The sequence below is a fragment of the Microtus oregoni genome, unplaced genomic scaffold (assembly GCF_018167655.1).
Source record: "Microtus oregoni isolate MIOR12 unplaced genomic scaffold, Mior012 000030F_ref0000283, whole genome shotgun sequence".
NCBI lineage: Eukaryota > Metazoa > Chordata > Mammalia > Rodentia > Cricetidae > Microtus > Microtus oregoni.
In genome coordinates, this window is record NW_024543089.1 from 16,301,302 (window position 1) to 16,322,949 (window position 21,648).

Genomic DNA, 21,648 nt, shown 5'->3' on the forward strand with positions numbered 1-21,648 from the left:
TTACTCCAGTCCATCCATCAGGCTGCTGTGATACTCTCAGAGGGCTCATTTGAATAGCCCAAGTCCCAGGCAAAGCATCTTTCTCAAGATAGCAATTCAATTCATGGAGAAGAAAATGTTGATTTCTGCTTACAAATAATAAATAATTATTAGAGATCACATGATGAAGCCCCTCTGAAATAAAAGTTTTATGAAGGTGTATCACAAAGAAAATTCTTTCCAAGTTTGATTGTTTACAGAAATCTAAAAAGTCAAAACTAACAATAAATTAAAGAAGCATTTCTCAGACACAGCTGCAAAAACATTACATTCCTACAAGAAAAAAATGCTTATATTAAACACAGCCATTTCCTCTTTATATACACACAGTGAATTTTTTTCTAATCTACTGGGGAAAACACTATTATCTAGAGTGCAGTGATAAAAGCATTCATCCCTTGTTTTTTAAGTCATATGTTTGGGGGAATTCTTCAGGTTGCCCAGCTCGCTAAGTCATTTAAGAGAATACCATGATTATTCTCATCTCCAAGCCCTTCACACATTCAGTCATCTGGATTTGAGTTTTTGTTTTCCTCTTCTCAATTCAATAAAACAAACTGGTTTAGCTAACCAATAAGTCGACCAGATAGTTCGCTACTTTGTTCATAGTAATTGCAGAGATTGTGTTAAATATGCTGTCAGTGGGACTTGCTTGAAATGCGTGGAGCCAGTATCTCAGTACATGTGTCCTACTCAGTCACTGGACAATACATGGGCTATGCAGTAATCATGTGGTCATTATCTGTCAGACTCAATTGCCAGCTTTTTACATTAAAGTACATGAGCTAAGCATCAAAATAGGCTCAATAGCTTGTGAATAATTTATATTTCAGCAAATCATACTTTGTTGTGTGTGTGTATGTCTCTGTCTGTGTTATATGTGTGTAATTAAAGGAAAATGTGAACACTGAAAAAGTCTAAGAACTAGTCTAGAATTTATATGACAATCTTTTAGAAAATTAAAAAATGCTTCAGATTAATTAAAAGGTACTAACACAAAAATGCAGAAATGTATTTTTTAATCCTGAAATAGGAATAAAATTAAACAAAAAATTCTGAATGGAACTGTAATATTTGATTTACCTGATATTAGAGATGAATCTAAATCTTTTAAACTACGGCATAAAGTTAGAAGCCTCTTATATTTTTTAAAATGCTAATCTTGGTTGTATTGTGTGTAAGAACTTTTCTCAGAATGGATGATGTACCCTTCATAACCTAAAATATTTCATGCATATTCATTTAAATTTCAAAGAGGATCTCATTATCTCATCCAAAAAAAGAATTAATGATCCTTAATGGTTTCCCATGACATTTGTCTTTGTCCCTTCTCAACTGCAGATAACTTTAAGTAATACAAATGTTTCTGTTCATGCTTTTATATTTAAAATCTCACACATGATTACAGGATTGAAAAGAAATCATCCTTTCTATTCTCAGTGATGAAATCTCCATTCCTCTTTCATATATGTCAAAAAAAATTGTGCCTGAGTTCATTTTCTACATTTGTACTATATTTTTAGAAATAAAACCAATAAAATGGATGAGTGAATACTTGTTGGATCATACATGGAAAGTGCTGATGACGAAGCACTCTCTTGTCCATTATAGGAACTTGAAGTCTTTTGTTGAACACAATGAAAATCATGCAAAGCAAACAGAATGGAGTCCAAATACAACTTCACATTTACTTATTCCCTTGTCTCTGAAGAGATAGAGATTTGTTAAGCTACAATAGAAAAAAGTGAATGACCTGATATAGAATCTGAAACCCACTACTGCTGCTGTTCTGCTCCTACTTCTTTCTCCCTCTCTATATGTATGTAAATGAGACACACAATCACTAACACACACTCACAATATGCACAATTACACAGAATCTCATACTTGTAAACTGGACAGATAACGCATTCAGTATAATCCCTGCTGTACAGTTGTGAGACAATGGTCTATATCCTGTCACTTGCGTTATTTTAATAAAATGCTGATTGGCCAGTAGCCAGACAGGCAGTAGAGGCAGGACAGCCAGGCAGGAAGTAGAGGCAGGGCAACCAGGTAGGAAGCAGAGGTGGGGTAATGAGAACAGGAGAATTTTGGGAAGAGGAAAGCTCAGTCTGCAGTTGTCATCTAGATGTAGAGGAAGCAAGATGAGAATGCTTCACTGATAAAGGCACCAAGCCACATGGCTAACACAGACAAGAATTATGGGCTAATGTAAGTTACAAGAGTTAATAAGAAGCCTGAGCTTGATGTGGGAGTCCCCTCTGTGTGCTATGACTAACATTAATGAATAGACACACTGTCTTGGCTGTTGGTAGGGCAGAATTTAGGTTGGCAGGGAAGACAGAACTGAATGCTGGGAGGAAGGAGAGCAGATTCAGAGAGATGCCATGAATCTACCAGAGACAGACACTGGGAATTTTACCCATTAAGCCACTGCCATGTGGTTAATAGAAATGGGTTAAATTAATATAAGAGTTAACCAATAAGAAGCTAGAGCTAATGGGCCAAGCAGTATATTAATTAACACAGTTTCTGTGTGGTTATTTTGGGGCTAAGGTAGCCAGGTGGCCAGGATGAACAAGCAGCCTGGCCTTCCTTACTACAACTCCTGCTGATTGGGGGTGCTGATAATCTTATGGGGACCTAAAGTAAATTTTGAGTTATAGTCAAGTCTTGACTAGAACATTCTGTGAGACTTGATCATCTCAGCCAGCAGTCTTGAGGCTGTTCTGGATATAGAACTCAGACTTCTGGACCATCTGCTTCTACCGGAGATTTCTTAGGGGGTCTTTCTTGATCAAATCTGATTTTTCTAAGCCCAGAATAAACCCACATCCTCTCATTTCCTGTGAAAACAAAAGCAAAACATCTCCTCCAAAGTAACATATCTTTAGACTTAAATTTTGAAGTCAAGGCAATTTCAAAATATATACTTTGGATTAATCCAGCTGCATTTATAATAAAATGTCTATTAGTAGCTGTTGTTCCTTCCTCAGCAGTCATACAATTTAAAGACAACACAATAATATACAGTATCCAGACTCTCTGTGCATTTTCCATTTTTATTTTTTTTATTTTATTTATTTATTTATTTTTAACTAAAAAATTTGCACTTCCTCCCCTCCTCCCATCCCCCTTTCCCTGCCTCTCCAGTACAAAGAGCAGTCAGTGTTCCCTGCCCTGTGGGAAGTCCAAGGTCCTCTCCGCTCCATCCAGGTCTAGTAAGGTGAGCATCCAAACAGGCTAGGCTCCCACAAAGCCAGTACTTGCAGTAGGATCAAAATTCAGTACCATTTTCCTTGGCTTCTCAGTCAGCACTCCTTGTCTGACTCATTCAGAGATTCTGGTTTGATCATATACTCCATCAGTCCCAGTTCAGCTGGCCTTGGTGAGCTCCCGATAGATCAGCCCCACTGTCTCAGTGGGTGGGTGCACCCCTTGTGGTCCTGACTTCCTTGCTCATGTTCTCCCTCCTTCTGCTCCTCATTTGGACCTTAGGAGCTCAGTCCAGTACTCCAATGTGGGTCTCTGTCTCTAGTTTCATCCATCGGCAGATGAAGGTTCTATGGTGATATGCAAGATATTCATCAGTATGGCTATAAAATAGGGCCATACCAGGTTCCCTCTCCTCAGCTGTATTTTCCATCTTTACATGGCTTTATTTTAAACTCTATTTTTTTATTTTTACTTTTAATTTTTGAGTTATTTTTTGAGACTAAGTTTCTTTGTGTTTCTTTGGCTGTCCTGGCACTCTGTAGCCCAGGTTTTCTTGAACTCACAGAGATCCATCTGCCTCTGACTCCCAAGTGTTGGGATTAAAGTTGTGTGCCACACTCAATCTGTGCCATCAGCAACTGCATGGCTGGCTTGTGGGTCTAGCTTTCCTGGGGTGCCAACAAAGCTCATTGTCAGGCAGTACATTACCTAGGCTTGCAGCTACTCAGGGCTGCCGCACAGAGATCCTATTCCCAAATGCACCATCAGGAGCCTGACAGCAGCTGGCTAGAACCTTGGGAGACCCAAGCCCCATGTTGGGTGACAACTGTGAATTATCTCCGGTTGAGAAATAACCAGACTAGCTAAAAGCTAAAAGATAAAACAATTATATTTTTATGTATTAAAAGAGGCAATTTCACAAAACAGAAATAAGAAGTCCAAGCTCAGCTGTGCTGCAAGGGAATGACAGAGAGAGTGTACCTGGGCCACGCGGTGTTTTTCTCCAGGTCCCAGAAAGCCAAACCCTAACTTGGTCCCACCTCTTAAATATCACTGGTTGGCAAAGATTCCCCATCACCATACAAACATGAAGATCTGAGTTCAGATCCTATCTTCCATGTAAAAGCAGGTATGTTGGCTTGCATTTATAAACATAGCATTGGGCTGAGGTAAATACTTGTGGGTCCCCAGAGTGAGTTGGCCAGTCAGTCTGCCTAGTCAGTGAGTTCTGGAATCAATGAGAGAGAGAAATTGTCTCACAGAGAGAGAGAGAGAGAGAGAGAGAGAGAGAGAGATTGTAATCTTTGGCCTTCCTGTACACGTACATGCACATATGTACACAAACATGTATCTACACATACAATACATGTGTTTTTTAAACAATCTTATATTTTCTACAAAAATAAGTTTTCATTGATTTTTGTGTGTGTGGATTTCACATCGTGCATCCCAATTCCATTCATCTCCCCATCACTTTGTATCTGTTCTCTGACCTTTCAACCTTCCCCCCTGAAATAAAATAAAATACAATTGAAGACAAACAAAAAAGCCATCATGAAATAAAAAAAAAATCTCATCACGGAGGCTGTAGTGTGATACAGTGAGTCACAGGGTATACTCTTTAGCCCGTACATCTTTATTTATAAGTGTTCATTGGTCTGGTTTGAGGCCTCTGGTACCCTCAATACCGAGCCCTCACTGCAATTCTTCCTGCATATCCAGTTGTTGTTTTGTGTCAAGAAAATCCCATCGATTTGGATTTGCAGTTCCAGCCCCATCACAATGTCCATCAGTTCATAGCTGAGGTGAATGTTGGGATGGGCTAACTTATAGCCCTGGTTATAGGTCTGGACAGTTTAATTTTCTAAATTACAAATTTCAAACTATGTTCATAAATTCTTTTTTTAACTAAAAATTCTGAATATAAAACATCATTATTAATGGGAATTCTGTTTTAAATTAATTGCTTTCACCTTTTTAGCCAAAATTTTGCAGTTTGATATCTCTTAACATATATGTCCCAATCCCACTTCCATTTTACGTGTCACTATGGTTTCATTCCCTATATTTTTATATTTCATTTTATTAATTGATTTTATTGAGAAGTATATTTTTCTCTGTTCCCCTTCCTTTTTCCCCCTCCCCTTCAGCCCTCTCCCATGGTCCTCGTGCTCCTAATTTACTCAGGATATCTCGACTTTTTGTACTTTCCATGTAGATTAGAACCATGTATGTTTCTCTTAGGGTCCTCATTGTTGTCTAGGTTCTCTGGAATTGTGAATTATAGTCTGGTTTTCTTTGCTTTATGTCAAAAAGCCACTTATGAGTACGTATTATATTTGTATTTCTGGGTCTGTGTTACCTCACTCAATATGATGTTTTCTAGATCCATCCATTTGCTTTTCAAGATGTCATTATCTTTTTTCTGCTTTGTAAGTACTCCAAATAATGGTGCTATGAACATAGTTGAACACATGTCCTTATGGTACGACTGAGCATCCTTTAGAAGTATACCCAAAAGTGGTATTGCTTAGTCTTGAGGAAGATTGTTTCCTAATTTTCTGAGAAATTGTCACACAGATATCCAAAGGGGCTGTACCAGTTTGCACTCCCACCAGCAGTGCAGGAGGGTTCTCTTTACCACACATCCTCTCCAGCATAAGTTGCCATCAGTGTTTTTTATCTCGGCCATTCTTACAAATATAATATGGAATCTCAGAATTGTTTTAATTTGCATTTCTCTGATGGTTAAGGATATTGAACATTTTTGTAAATGTCTTTCAGCCATTTTAGATTCCTCTGTTAATAGTTTTCTGTTTAGGCCTGTACCCTATTTTTTATTGGATTATTATTTGATGATCAATTTCTTGAGTTCTTCGTATATTTTGGAGATCATCCCTCTGTCTGATTTAGGTTTGGTGAAGGTCTTTTTTAATCCTGTAGCTTGCTGTTTTGTCTTGTTGACTGTGTGTTTTGCTTTACAGATGCTTTTCAGTTTCAGGAGGTCCCATTTATTAATTGTTTCTCTCAGTGTCTGTGCCACTGGGGTTATATTTAGGAAGTGGTCTCCTGTGCCAATGCATTCAAGTGTATTTCCCACATTCTCTTCTGTGAGGTTCAGTGTGATTGGCTTTATGTTGAGATTTTTGATCCATCTGGACTTGAGTTTTGTGCATAGTGATAGATATGAATCCATAAATTCTTCCTTTCTAAACTTTTAACAGTGTTTTGGCTTATCTAGTCCTGTTTATTTTAAGTCAGCTTTGAAGTTTTTTTTTTTTTTTTGTCTCATACTGCATTATTTGGACATTTTTTTATTTATTTTTTTAACTTTCTTTTTGTTTTATTGAGAAAAAACAATTTCTGCCTCCTCCCAGCCTCCCACTCCTCCCCCCCACTCCTCTCCCCCCACTCCTCTCCCCCTCCCTCTCAAGTCTGAAGAGCAGTCAGGGTTCCTTGCCCTGTGGAAAGTCCAAAGTCCTCCCCCCACCATCCTGGTCTAGGAAGGTGAACATCCAAACTGGCTAGGCTCCCACACAGCCAGAACATGAAGTAGGATCAAAACCCAGTGCCATTGTCCTTGGCTTCTCAGCAGCCCTCATTGTCCGCCATATTCAGAGAGTCCAGTTTTATCCCATGCTTTTTCAGTCACAGTCCAGCTGGTCTTAGTGAGCTCCCAATAGATCAGCCCCACTGTCTCCGTGGGTGGGTGCACCCCTCTTGATCCTGACTTCCTTGCTCGTCTTCTCCCTCCTTCTGTTCCTCATTGGGACTTTGGGAGCTCAGTCCAGTACTCCAGTGTGGGTCTCTGTCTCTATCTCCATCCATCGCCAGATGAAGTTTCTATGGTGATATGAAAAATATTCATCAGTATGGCTATAGGATAGGATCATTTCAGGTTCCCTATATTCAGCTGCCCCAGGAACTAACTGGGGACCTCGCCTTGGGCACCTGGAAGTCCCTCTAGGTCCAAGTCTCTTCCCAACCCTAAGATGGCTCCCTTAATTAAGATATGTGCTTCCCTGCTCCCCTGAGAAGCTTCTGTAAAGCAAAGGACACTGTCACTAGGACAAAAAGGCAACCCACTGACTGGGAGAAGATCTTCACCAACCCCGCAACAGACAAAGGTATGATCTCCAAAATATATAAAGAACTCAAGAAACTAGACTTTAAAATGCTAATTAACCCAATTAAAAAATGGGGCACTGATCTGAACAGAGAATTCTCAACAGAAGAAGTTCAAATGACCAAAAGACACTTAAGGTCATGCTCAACCTCCTTAACGATCAGGGAAATGCAAATCAAAACAACTTTGAGATATCATCTTACACCTGTCAGATTGGCTAAAATCAAAAACACCAATGATAGCCTCTGCTGGAGAGGTTGTGGAGGAAGGGGTTCCCTCATCCATTGCTGGTGGGAATGCAAACTTGTGCAACCACTTTGGAAATCAGTATTTTGGTTTCTCAGGAAATTCGGGATTAACCTACCCCTGGACCCAGCAATACCACTCTTGGGAATATACCCAAGAGATGCCCGATCATCTGACAAGGGCATTTCTTCAACTATGTTCATAGCAGCATTATTTGTAATAACCAGAACCTGGAAACAACGTAGATGTCCTTCAATGGAAGAATGGATGAAGAAAGTGTGGAATATATACACATTAGAGTACTACTCAGTGGTTAAAAAACAATGACTTCTCAAATTTTGCATGCAAATGGATGGAAATAGAAAATACTATCCTGAGTGAGGTAACCCAGACGCAAAAAGATGAACATGGGATGTACTCACTCATAATTGGTTTCTAGACTTAAATAAAGGTCAGTGAGTCTATAATTGGATATCCTAAAGAAGCTAAATAAGAAGGTGAACCCAAAGAAAAACATATAGCTATCCTCTTGGGTAGAGGAAGTAGACAAGATTGCCAGGCAAAAATCGGGATCTTAAGGGTAGGGGGGATGGGGGTAAGGGGAGTTGGGGAGAGAAAAGTGAGAAGGGTAGGATGGGGAGAACTTGGAGCTTTGAAGGTTTTATGCCACATTTTTCTTAAATTTTTAATTTCTTCTGACTACTCTTAGACTAATGAAGAGGACTTGTAGTGGGCAGAAATAGTGGCTTGCTTTCACTCTTTATTTTTTAATTATATTTATTTGTTTATTTTACATAGCAACCACAGTCCCCCCCCCTTCCTCCTTCCATTGCCTTTCCTATCCTCCACTGTGTACCCCTCCATCTGTTCCTCCTGTTTCTGTTCAGAAAGCAGCATGCCTCCCATGGGTGTCAACAAGAAATAACATATCAAATTAAATAGGACTGAGCTCCTCCCATTGTATTAAGACTGAAAAAAGCAACCAAAACATTAGGGACAACTTCTGCTCCCACCACTAGAAGTTCTAAAAGTAGATCCTTCACTGGAAGTCTTACCTGGTCACAGACAATGGCCAGTTCAGACTATGTATCCACTATTGCTAGCAATCGTAACTGGGGTCATCCTGGTACATTCCTGGGAATTTCCCTTGGACCAGGTATCTATCTGACCCCTAAATGCCCCTCTTTCAAGTCATCTCTTTCAGTATTTTCCCCTCCTACCCCTTCCAACCTAATCCTTCATGTTCTCATCCCCACCTGTCCTCAGGGGACCCCCAAGATCTAGTTCCCCTTCCCAGGGGGATCCAATAAAGGATAACTATGTTACAATTCACAGTCCCAGAGAGGCTAGGTAACAAGGAGTACCCAAGGGGCTTGTTTTCATTCTTTTTCTCAGGCCATCGTTTATTGCCCTTGCAATTATTCTCTTTCTCTTTCTGAAACTATGAGTTCTATGAGCAGGATAATGGTGTGGTCTAAATGTTGATGTATTCTAGAATTCACATTCTGGAAACTAACCCCTAATATAAGCATAATCCAGCATAAAACCTTCAGCAAGGGAATAGGTTATGATGATAAAGCTAGTACAAATATTTTAGTGCCCTCAAGCAATAGATGCCAGCAAGCTTCCTTACTCCTTTCTGCCACGTGAATGCTTGGGAAATGAACTGTCATCTATGAGGACAGCCTTTACCAAGCAGCAAATCTAGCACAGCCTTGACCTGCACTTCTCAAATTCCAGAAGAATGTACAATATATTTCTGCTTTTCTTTGTAAGCCACCTGGTCCATGCCATTATCATAGATTCCTGAATAAGCAATATGAGGAAGTAGTTGTTCAGTTACATTAATAGTCATACTTTGTTTCAAACAGCATTATCATCTTCATGTATTGATTTCTTCCAGTATAGTAACTTTGTATAGAATGCAAATACTTTCCCTCCAGTTGAATCAACTTTAGTTCAATCACAGTGAGACCTAGTACTCATTCAGAGAATAACAGCTACATCTCTGTATGTCTTCATGTCTTAGTTTTGTTTCCTGTGATGAAATACCATGACAAAAACAAGGGGGGAAACAAAAAAAAAAAGAAAGAAAGAAAAAAAAAAGGAAAAGGCCGGGCGTTGGTGGCGCACGCCTTTAATCCCAGCACTCAGGAGGCAGAGGCAGGCGGATCTCTGTGAGTTTGAGACCAGCCTGGTCTACAGAGCTAGTTCCAGGACAGGCTCCAAAGCCACAGAGAAAAAAAAAATCATGGGGGGAAGATATAGTAATTTTGCTTACAAATCCAGATTATAGTTCAGCACTGGATGAGATTCAAGACAGCAAGTACTTGAAGTAGCTTCTCAGAGTATATCCACAGACAAGAACAGAGAACAAAGAATTATATAACACAATGCAGGCATGATAGTACTCAGTTCCTTCTCTGCCTGCAATCTCTTCATGGCCCCTGCCAGGGAATGATGCCACCCACCATGGAAATATCTTTCTACTTCAATTGGCAAAATCAAGACAATCTCCAATCCAACAACGAATCCTCCTTCCCAGGGAGTTTTAGATTGTGCCAAATTGAAAACATTAGTCAACTGTGATGGCTGATCTTGGTTGTCAATCTGAATATATCTGGAACCAACTACAAGCCAAGCAATCTGGGCATGCTTAGGAATTTTTATGATTAGATCATTTGAGCTGGGAAAGACCCACCCTAAATTTGAGACACCTTTTGGTGGTGTGAACCACATAAAAGAACATGGAAGAAAGAAGCTTTTGCTCTCACTGGCAAGTTCATCTGTCCTGCTGTGGAGCCATTCCTTTGTTGGCATTTGAACCTACTTTTTTTTTTTTGAAATTCAGTGTGCACTGAAGACTCCTCTAAGAATCCAGTTGGGGACTGATGAGACATCCAGCCTTGTGGACTAAACAACTACTAGATTCTTAGCCTTTCCACAAGGAGACAGCTATTGTTTGACTAACCAGACAACAGTCTGTAAGTCACTCTAATAAACCTCATTTGTCTGTATCCCATGCGTGTGTGTGTGTGTGTATAAATTCTATCAGTTCTGGTCCTTTAGTTAAAACAATGCTCATGTCAGAATTAGTCAAAGAAAGGACCAAAGAGTAGGGGAGGGAAAAGCTACCTTAATTATCTGTATCTAAATATTTTGTCTGGGATTACCTAACTTTCCAGGTAATCCCAGACTTTCCTCATTGTTTCCTAGATAGACCCAGGAAAGACATTGGCAGCATCATGAAATGTCACCAAGAACTAGATACAACATGGCAGTTCCTTTTGAATCTACAAGATACAGATTCCATGCCATGCAGGAGTCCTCCTTCTTTACTCCATTGGCTTTGTTTGAGGACTCCTGCTGGTTACTCATTTAATTGTTGGCATAGCTCCTGCTCCATACTAGAATTGTAGTGGCAGACTCATATAAGATTTTTTGTTTGGTTTGGTTTTTATTAGAATGTCTTCATTGTTCAGAATCTAAGCAGGTTAAAATATAATTTATAAAATTATATAAGCATACTCCATGTTTACCTTTTTTGTCATCATTATCTGGAACTCTTATCACCTGACATCTCAATTCTGGGACTTGCAGCTACCACTGACAGCCATCCACGAACATTGCAAATAAGGAAAGTAATATTTTTGTCTTGTCCTTGGGCATTATCAATTCCTTCGTGTTATGCATAACATTACTGGAATGGCTTTTACAGCATGGGCTTCAGTTTTTAATAAAAGGGAGTTTTAATTTTAATTATGGCAATTAAGATCTTCTCATTGACAGGAAAGACTGTTCCGCAGTCTTGAGCTTTGCTTTGAATATTCCACTGGGCTCCAAAAAAAAATATATCCTACTCTTTGGATGATGGTTCTTTCCAAACCCCAACATGGTTAAACTTATACAAGTAATGCTAGAACAGGATCACTCTTGAAGACGTGCTCTCTCTACTGCTCACATGTAGACAGACTCAGAGTCTCCTCACATTGTGGGAGAGGTGAGAATCAGGGCATAACGAAAGGCTGTGCATCTCTGCAGGAACGCTGGCTTTTTCCTTTCGGATTTTGTCACTGTAACATATTCTGAATGAATATTGCACTCCAGCATTGCTACGTACTTGAAAAAAATGTTTTAAACAAATGACATGCTCATTTCCTCACTCTCCATATGTGATTCACTTAAAGAAGAAAATGCACACAGCAATTAAAATGGCCAAAATGCTGAGTCTTGTGACAGTTCTATTTCTGTGGTAGACCTAGTTAAACCTGGAATTTTCCAGTATTTTCACTGACATCATTTATGCTGTAATTAACACTTTTTACTGGTAAAGACTGTTGTTCTCAGATAAAGTCCTTCATCTTGTTGCGGTTATAGCTACAAAACTGCAGTAATAAAACCATAATTATGAGAATTTTCTAGCCACAAGTTTACACAAGAGACTGCTTTACACATGAGCAAAAATAAAAGGTAATTAAATACAGACGGGTGTAAGGCTATAGACTTGTAGAGTTCAGACTAGTCTTTCTAGCTTGCTGGCATTTTAACATTATTTGCATGTGGCAAGCTTTTTGATTATGGCATTATTGTAAACCCATAAAAATGTATATTTTGAGCAGATGGAGCAACAAGCTACAACAGAGTAGATGACATAGAGTAGTCAGAGCGATATATAAATATTATGATGACATCTGGAAGTCTGTATAATTTATATAAACTGCCGTAACAACTGCAAACCTATGAAGATACTGGCACACACACACAAGTAGAGACAGAGAGAACTTCTTGGATATAAAGTGTTAGCTTTGATAGTATGCATCCAATAGACAACCTAAAATTTTATTGCTTCCATATTTGACTTGGTTGTGTTTTTAAGGTCTATGTTTTATCTAACTTTATTTCTTTAGTAAACATAATAAAACCAAACCCAATTTATAGCAATTTTCTTTGAAAATGGAATAAGTTTGAAACACATAAGAAAGTTTGATGTTTTTCACCTTATAGTTCACCCTGAAAAAATTAAGAGAAAAAAAAAGACATTGTTGTGAAATGATTTGATCAATTCTATTGATGGACTAAGATGAAAATTGCTGGGAACCATACCTCAAGTTGGCACAGCTCACTGAAAGCAAATTTGCTGTGAATGATGATAATTCATCCTGAAAGAAATTAGTGCCAATTTGATTAGCAATCACCCTTCTGTTTGAATTCCAAAAGCTAATATATCCTGTCATGGCTATAGCTTCATCTAAGATGGAGGAATTAAGCATAAAAGGTTCAGAAAAGAAAAAGAGTGATTACAGAGATGTCCTCTTCTTTTGATTTGTGACACTTTTAGAGCCAAGAGACAGAATACTAAAAAGGTGACACAATCCTTTTTTTACAGATCATCAGAAAAAAAATGTAGCTTCTCCACCTGCAGAGTACATTGATAACTTATCTTAAGCTTAAACAGTGCATCAATAGTGTCTCCAGATTTCATAAGAGTAGATCATTTCTGATTTTTAAAGACATATATGGAACATATTACAATTTTAAAGACTTACACAGCTTTAATTATTTTATTTTATGTGTATGAACTTCTTGCCTGTCTGTATATGTGCACCACTTGAATTCCTGCTGCTTGTGGTGGCCAGAAGGTTCACTGGGCCTGAACTGACAGATAGATGACTGTGAGCTACAGTGTGATTGCTTGGGATTAACCCTGATCCTCTGGAAGAGCCATTGGTGATTTTAACCTCTGAGACATCTCTCCAGGCCACCAAGTGTCTTAATTTTTATACCAACTAAAGGAAAGTGATGGAAATTCAAGGTCCCAAGAGCCCAGTCTTCACAAGTATGGCTTAGCGTGCTTAACAATTAGGGTATGCTTCGTGGGTGAAATGATTCACCCTGCTAACTCTGACAAGTTCTCCTTCTATCACAAGCCTGAATGATTCTTTCAAAGTTTTGAAAAACCTTACACACAGATCTTATGCAATATTTTTGTCACACGTACAGCGCCCTTCACATAGACACCCCATGCGCATGCCTTGTCCTATTTTTCCTTAGAGCAATTACCACTTCCAGCCTTTCCCAAGGGATTGCTTCTCTCTGTGAGAAGACAGGCTCTGTGAGGGTGACCAGCGGACCCTGGAACTCAGGAACACCTCGCACATACTGTTGATAATAACTCTTATATGAAGAGTGCTTCCCATATCTTCATTCTTCTACTTTGTGGCTTTCGTATTTATTTGAGATATGAGAAAGGCAAATCATTGAGAGCATAAGTGATGTACCCAAGATGACACAGATGGAAAAGAACACCTAAGATTCTAAAGTCCAGAGTCTGAACCCCAAGCACTCTACTGTAAGTCCTCAAGATGTGCTTGAATCGGTAGAATCAATTGTTTGAGACTGGTGTCCTAATGAGAAACACAAAAACAGCTTGTGGGAGGTTGAATACAGTCCATGATTAAGCCTCTGCAGGAACTGAAGGTAGGAATCTGGAAGCAGGGACTGAAGCATACACCAAGTGAACACTATTTCACTGGTTTTCTTGCTTTGGCTTGGTCAGATTCTTCAACTTCCTAGGAATGATACCCAAAGTGGCCTGGACCCTCGCACATCAGTTAGCAAATAAGAAAATGCATCATATCACAGACATGACCACAGGCCAATCTGACGGTGATTCACCTGAGATGCCCTCATCCCAGGTTGATTCTAGGTGTCTATCAAGTTGACAGCTGAAGCTAATGATGATGACTTGCATAGAAAATAAACAGACTCTGATGAAAAATCATTTTTGTCCATTATCCTCTCTTGGAGTTCCGAACATTTCAAATATAGGCTTAGCCAAAACTGTAGCCATTAATTTAAAGTGTGGATAAAGATACAAGTTTGATCAGATCAGCTATTTAAAACTGCCCCAAACTACTTGCTAAGGAAATATTACAAATGATAGATTGGGGCTTTGTTCCCTTCACAAACTGATATAAATGGTTCTTGTTGGTTTGCTTGTTTAATTAACCAGTGTGCTAATGTTAGGGTCCTGGAGAAGTCCCACAAAAGACCACCATCCACCTGTATAATCACCAAGAGTGTTTATTATCCTAAGAATAGAAGTACCAGCATGCTGGGGTCATGTATCCAATACAATGGCAATGGCGAATGGTGACCCCGAAGAATAGTTTGAAGGCTCTTTTATAGAAGTAAAGGAATTCTAAAACCAGTGTAATTATTTCTTCTAGGATTGGTTTATGCAAGTGGCAATCATAGTAGTACGTTTCTAACTGATTAAGGCTAACAGAGGTTGGCCAAGGCTAAAGTTTTCACATTCTTGGGCAAGTCTGGACAAGTCCCAGGATTTGTCCTTCCATGGTTATTGCCTTAAGGTAATGGGGAGTTTGCTTGGGCCTAGTATGTGCAGTTCCCCTCATCCTCACTGTCAGGGTCATTGGGAATTGGTTGTCCTTTGTTGGTGTCTTCCTCAGAAACTGTACAGTTTTGTTTCAAGAAGCCAGAAGGGAGGCCTAGTATATTAGGGGCCTGTCATGATATTTGCTTGGCCCTCTCATTAATTAAGGTCATATTGGCATTCTAGGAAAACAAGACATCCACTTAGTTACTTAGGTCTAGTGTAAGAATTCAAATACATGTGTTTCAAAACTGGAAAAATTATCTCCAATCCAGCCAGTGCTTTGGTTCTAGTCTAGAGGAAAATTGAGAGTTTCTTTTAAGCATTAGGCTTTTTATCAGTCAAGATGATAAGTTTCCAATGTAGAACTCCAATCAACCTCTAATGTCATGGCCATGTTTTCTGCTTGCTTGGTGGTTGATGATTTAGAAATAGCAGTTATATAATATATGTGCTACCCTTTTACAAGTTTAAAATGAAGCATGTGCACATGCATGTTCACGCGTGCACATGTGCATATGTGTGTGTGCACACACACATATACACACACACCGCTTCATGTGAAAAGAAAACTATAATGACTATTTCTTGCCTCCATCACTAGCAGTACACAGTTTTTAACACGCACAGATTTCTTATCTACATTTTATCTATAATCTGCTTTCAGAAAGTAGCTTATCCGTTCTTGCACTACTCGCTGGTCTAAAACTGCCCTCTGTGTGGTAAGCTTTTTTAGAGACTTCAGCTCTCATCTGATCTGCAGCCTGGAACAAGAAGAAAAATGAATTGCAAAATATTTGAGATTTGGGACTACCTGGAGTTTTATTTATTTAGTTTATAGCTCTCACCCAAAGAAAGGCATTAAGAACTGGAGTAATAAATAACCAACATTTTAAATAAAAAATACATGATATGCCAAGTTTCCTATAGCATAAATCTTACTCTATACATTATGCCAATAACAAAGATTTCTAAATTGTTGATGCATTAATATTTCAAGTGTTCAACCTATAGAAACTTTGATATATTGAAAAAAATTTAAATGAAAGTTCAATCAGTATTTAATATGAGCTTATTCATTCATTTAATAACCTCTGCTCAATACTCATGTCTCAAAATAAAGGAAAGAGTAACATTTATTTTCCATATGAATAGATCACATGTAGTCAATTTGCACTACATTTATCTATAACAACACAACTATATTTCAAACAATATATAAGATAAAAAAAATTTTGTCAAGTGCCAACCCTACCAACTATTTAATGAAGCATTTAGTAAAAGGGACAAATAGAAGTGGTTCAAAGAATGACACTTCATAAATCTAAACAGATATATTTAGACTTAGCTAACAACACAATCTGCTGAAAGATTTTCTTTAATGATAGTTCATTTCTTGTCATTGGCAAAAGAAACAACCTAAGTTAGAACAAACTTTCTAAGATGGAGTACTCTTCTGAGTCATAAACATCTTTTGAGCCATGTAAAACATCTATTCTAGCAATATAATCAACCTGTGCTGGCTAGCTTTTATGTCAATTTGGAACCAGCAAGAATCATTTTGGAAGAAGGACCCTCAATTGAGAAAATGCCCCACCAGATTGGCCTGTCAGCAACCCTGTGATATATTTTCCTAAATGATGATTGATGTGGGTGTCCCCATCCCACAGATGCCACCCATCCCACAGATGCCACTCCTGGACAGATGGCCCTGGGTGGTGTAAGAAAGCAGGCTCAGAAAGCCAGTAACCCTCCTCCATGGTCTCTGCTTTGATTCCTGCCTTCAGCTTCCTGTCTTGAGTTTCAGCCGTGACTTCCCTCAGTGATGGAGTGGGACCTGAGAGTTACAAGATGAAACAAACCCTTCCCTTCCCAAGCTGCCTTTGTTCATGGTGTTTTATCACAGCAATAGAAATCATGTTAGGACAAATACCAAAGGGGAAAATAGGAGAAAACTGAGAGACAAAACATTTGAAAAACCATAAGGTGCATGTGAGTGTATGTGTGTGTGTGTGTTTGTGTGTGTGCATGTGTGTGTGTTGATTAATCCCTGAAGTGATCATAATGTAGTTGTGAGTATTAATCATTGCTGACTGTATGAGACTTAACAAATAAGTCCCTGCTGAATTAAGGACTTCAGAAACCCAGATTGCTCTCTTAAAGCCATAACTGTTGTTCTAAGTCCAGAAAAGTGCACCCTGGAGTTTCAAGGCACAGACTCAGAATATCATCCTAAGTAAAACTCTACCTCACAAGCATAGATATGAACTATCATCTTAGTCCAAGAATGGTACAAAACAATTTTCCCCAGAATAATGAAACAAACAGGCTAGGTTGGAGATTCATTAGATGACCTGGAGACCTGCAATGATAAATAATTACTTCTAAAAAACTGAACCAGAAGAGAAGGCAGACTGAGGTGGAAATCCAAAGGATGGTATTAGGTCAGTGATTTGCCCGCTATCAAATAGGAAGTATTTCACATTGCTTCACATTGTCCATATAGATTAGAAGATGCTAGACAAAGTGAAATTGAAGCTATTGGAGATGCTAGAGATTACAGCCTAACAAAGATTCTAGGAAAGGTAAGTAACATCAAGAGTATACTTCTTGCTCATGTTCTCCCTCCTTCTGTTCCTCATTTGGACCTTGGGAGCTCAGTCCATTGCTCCAATGTGGGTCTCTGTCTCTATCTCCATCTATCGCCAGATGAAGGTTCTATGGTGGTATGCAAGATATTCATTAGTATGGCTATAGGATCGGGCCATTTCAGGCTCTCTCTTCTCAGCTGCCCAAGGACCTAGTTGGGGAGGGGGAGGGAAAAGGGAGGTGAGGAGGAGGTGGAAATTTTTAATAAATAATAATGAAAGAGTATACTCCTTAAATGAAAGAAAAATCATCCTTTTTATAAATTAGGAGAAAAGTCCAATATAAGGACCATTGGAAGATAGGTCAACAGATATTTGATTCAGGACATGATTTTGTACTCAGTGACATGAAAGGTGAGGTCATTTGTTAGGAGATCAGTATGTAGAAATCAAACTTAGTAGGAAATGTTGAGAATAATTGCAGAAAGAAATAAGATGGCAAATGGTAAAAGATGAAGGAGTAATAAAGATAGCAAATAATATTGAATAAAATGTTTTCATCATGCATATAGTTTTTGTCTGTTTGACCCAAACCTACGTATACCTGGGAAGAATAAAGAATTACCTCTGTGCTTGATCTGTGTTGGTCTATTATCTTAACTGCTATATCTCAATTATATCAATATTCTATATCAATCATAGGGGTGCCCAGGTCACTATGGATGATGCCATCCCTGGGCAGGTAGACCTGAGCTATGTAAGAAAGGTAGCTGAGCAAGCCAAGGGAAGCAAATCAGTAAGCAACATCTTCCAAAGACTGTGCTCCATTCCTGCCTCCATGATCCAACCTTGAATTCTTGTCCTGAATTCCCTCTGTGCTTGACTATAGCCTGGAAGCTATAAAGTGAAGCAAATTCTTTCCTCCCCAAGTTTATTTTGATCAGAGTTTAATCACAGAACTAGAAACCTAAGAGCAGAAATGACTCGTGTGTTATCCTTTATCAGGTATTGTAAAGCACTCTTTGAGAGAATGCATTGACACTGCTTTAGATTTCTCACATACAGACCAGTAGATCACCTCTCTTCCATGTGTTCTGATGCTAGTAGAGACTTAGAGTTATCAGTGCCTCCTGGCTGTCTGGATTTCCTTCATTAAAATCCAGCCACAAAAAAAAAACCTTTCAATTTTCAGAATATTATATTAAAATCTTTTAGATATTGCAAATTAGGTGGTAAGCTGAGGGCAAAGTATTGAGGGAGGGGAAATTATCTATCACAGAAGTCTCTAAGAGACATGTCAAAAGTGGCTTCAAAGTGAAGTTTGGGTCTGTAGACCCTGAAAATGAACAAATATCACTGGATTATGATTGGGATTGTACAGGTTCTGGAAGTTTTCCAGGTGTAAGGATCTGACTATCTATCTCAAAAACTATTCAGTAAATATTATCCTGAGAAGTATTTGTGTGTGGCTTAGAATTATTTTTTCCCAGTTTCTCTTATGAGCCACCTCTGTTGAAATCATGGGTATGTTTGCTCTTGGGTTTCTTCTACCATATAGAAGCTTTTAAATTCATCCATCACCATGTGTGTGTCAGTGTGGAGTCTCCTTCACAAAAGCCACAGTGCACAATGCATTGATTTTGTTGGCTGAAAGGTACTGTGCCCTCAATAGCAATGATAACTTGCCATTTTTATAAAATCTGACCTCCACAGTGCCGCAACAGGACTTCTAAAAAAGATCAATGTGCTATCTCAGGAAAAAAAAAATACCTAACAGCATTAAAACCAAAGTTGATGAAGGTCACCCTGTCTTCTAAAGCTCTATTAAACCCTTTCCAGGCACCAGTGGTAAAGGTAAAAGGACCAATGGTGTTATTCCACAGTGACCTCGGAGGGACCCGTTCATTTAGCAGAACGCTCTGAGAATTAGACTATGCATAGAGTGTGTGAAGAGCAAATGTGCTTTGCATAAATAAAATGGGAAGACACAGAAAAGAGGCCTGAGAGATTTGAGGCTGAGGCAAAGTGCTTGAGCAGGAATAAAGGAAGACTAATTGATGACCTCTGAGTCCTTGTAGTGCAAGGGATGAGAACATCAGTATGACATGATGAAAACCCAGTGCAGTGAGTGGGAGGGCAGACCCCAGAGTCATGGTGAGCACATCCTGTTAAAACTCTAGAAGTCACATGGATTTCCGGAGGGTTTCCCTGCAGTAGTAAGACAGGGAACTCAGGCCATTTATATTCAGTGTTACAGGACAGGATGAACTCAAACAAGTTCTCAATACAAGGACTTTAGAGACACAAGGCCACTTCTGAACTATGGCAACCTTAGGTTCAGCTTTAGCCATGTGGTCTGTTGGCAATATCGATTGAAATCCTTGAGTTGTTCTTGGCACAGGGTTAATATAGACAGAAGTATCTACACACTATACCTCTTACACATTGATCAATATTGCTTATTGATGAACACTGTTAAAGTTTATTAGAAATATAGAAAATAAATTCTAAACTAGTTGACTTTATAGTATATTTTATCAATGTGCATGACATTGATAGCAGGTTTTACAGTGAATTTTAAATGTTTTCTAACAGATTAGATATTAACATTTGTATTACCTAGAGAAAATAAAGAAACAAGAATTTACATAAAGCTGGGCAGTGGTAGTGAGCGACTTTAATCCCAGTACTTCGGAAGAAGAGGCAGGCAGATCTCTGTGAGTTCAAGGCCAGCCTGGTCTGTTTTAAAATGTGTTCCAGGACAGTCAGAGCTGTTACACAGAAAAGTCCTATCTTGAAAAACAAACCAAAGAGAAAAAAAATTATATTAAAAAGTCAAAATTTGTAAATTAAAATGTATCTTGAACCTTATTTAGTAATGAAACATAATTTTAAATTGTCTCTCATTGCAAACTGACAAAGTATGACAGATGAACACACTTTTTTCACCATTATTTTCCTTAATACAGTTACTACTTAGTCAAATTACATTATTGTGACTTGTGTAAACTGACCAATTGTCTTCAGCAATGAATTTAGGAATGCAGGTAAACTCCAAACATATAAACTTGGTGTTGTGCAAAGCTTTTAGGGGGAAAAAAGGAAAATTAATTTTTAAAGCAAAATTACAACTTGCTGTGTTTTCTTCAAATTTCTCTGGGGTCTAGATTCTAATTTTAACTCACTATTGAATTAGGGAATGAGCAAAGTCTCCTGTGTTCAAAATTGTCCACTTAATGGGGAAACATGGTTCAGAATCTCCCAGTGAACAGCCCTAATTTCCATGACTAAATTAATGTAGCCCACCAACTTTTTCAAAATTATACCTCTGTTTTATGTGTTACTTTAAAGCAGCAGGTAGTATCCTGGGGTTTCCCCTTATTTTTCTAACACACGAATTAGTACCAAAGTATACACAAAGGGACAGTATGAAATCATCATATAGCTATTTATTTAGGAGAAATTAACTCATTTTGAAGTGAAAATGAAGTCGCATGCTGATAAAGGGGACAAAAGTATTAAGTCAATATTTGAAGAGGGAGGGCGAGTGCCAACTGCCAATTTGCTAATCAGTGTGCCTAGATGTCCAAGATGATGGTCTTCCACTGAGCGTGCATTTCATTCTCTGTTTATTAAATTTCAGATGGCTTCGTAAAACTGCCAACAAGAGGACTAATTGGTGCCAATTACAGGGTTTTCCTCAGAGGAATTGGGATGAGCCTGCGTGATCATTCCACACACATGACTCATCGTCCCTCCATTTAATAAGAATGATCAGCCACCTTGATGCTATTCTAGACAAAAACATGAATCTCCGATTTGTCTTAGATGATATTTGATCTGAAGTTCGATCAGTATCCCTTATTACTGGAACCGACATAGCAGATTTCCCAGAATTAGAATTTGATTTCAGTGTTCTCAATATTGCCATCTCTGTAAGGATACAGTATATAGATTCATAAGAAACAAGAATATTATTTTAAAATATCTTTGAAATGCTATTCTTGACAGACTTTTTTTAGAAACTGCAAAAA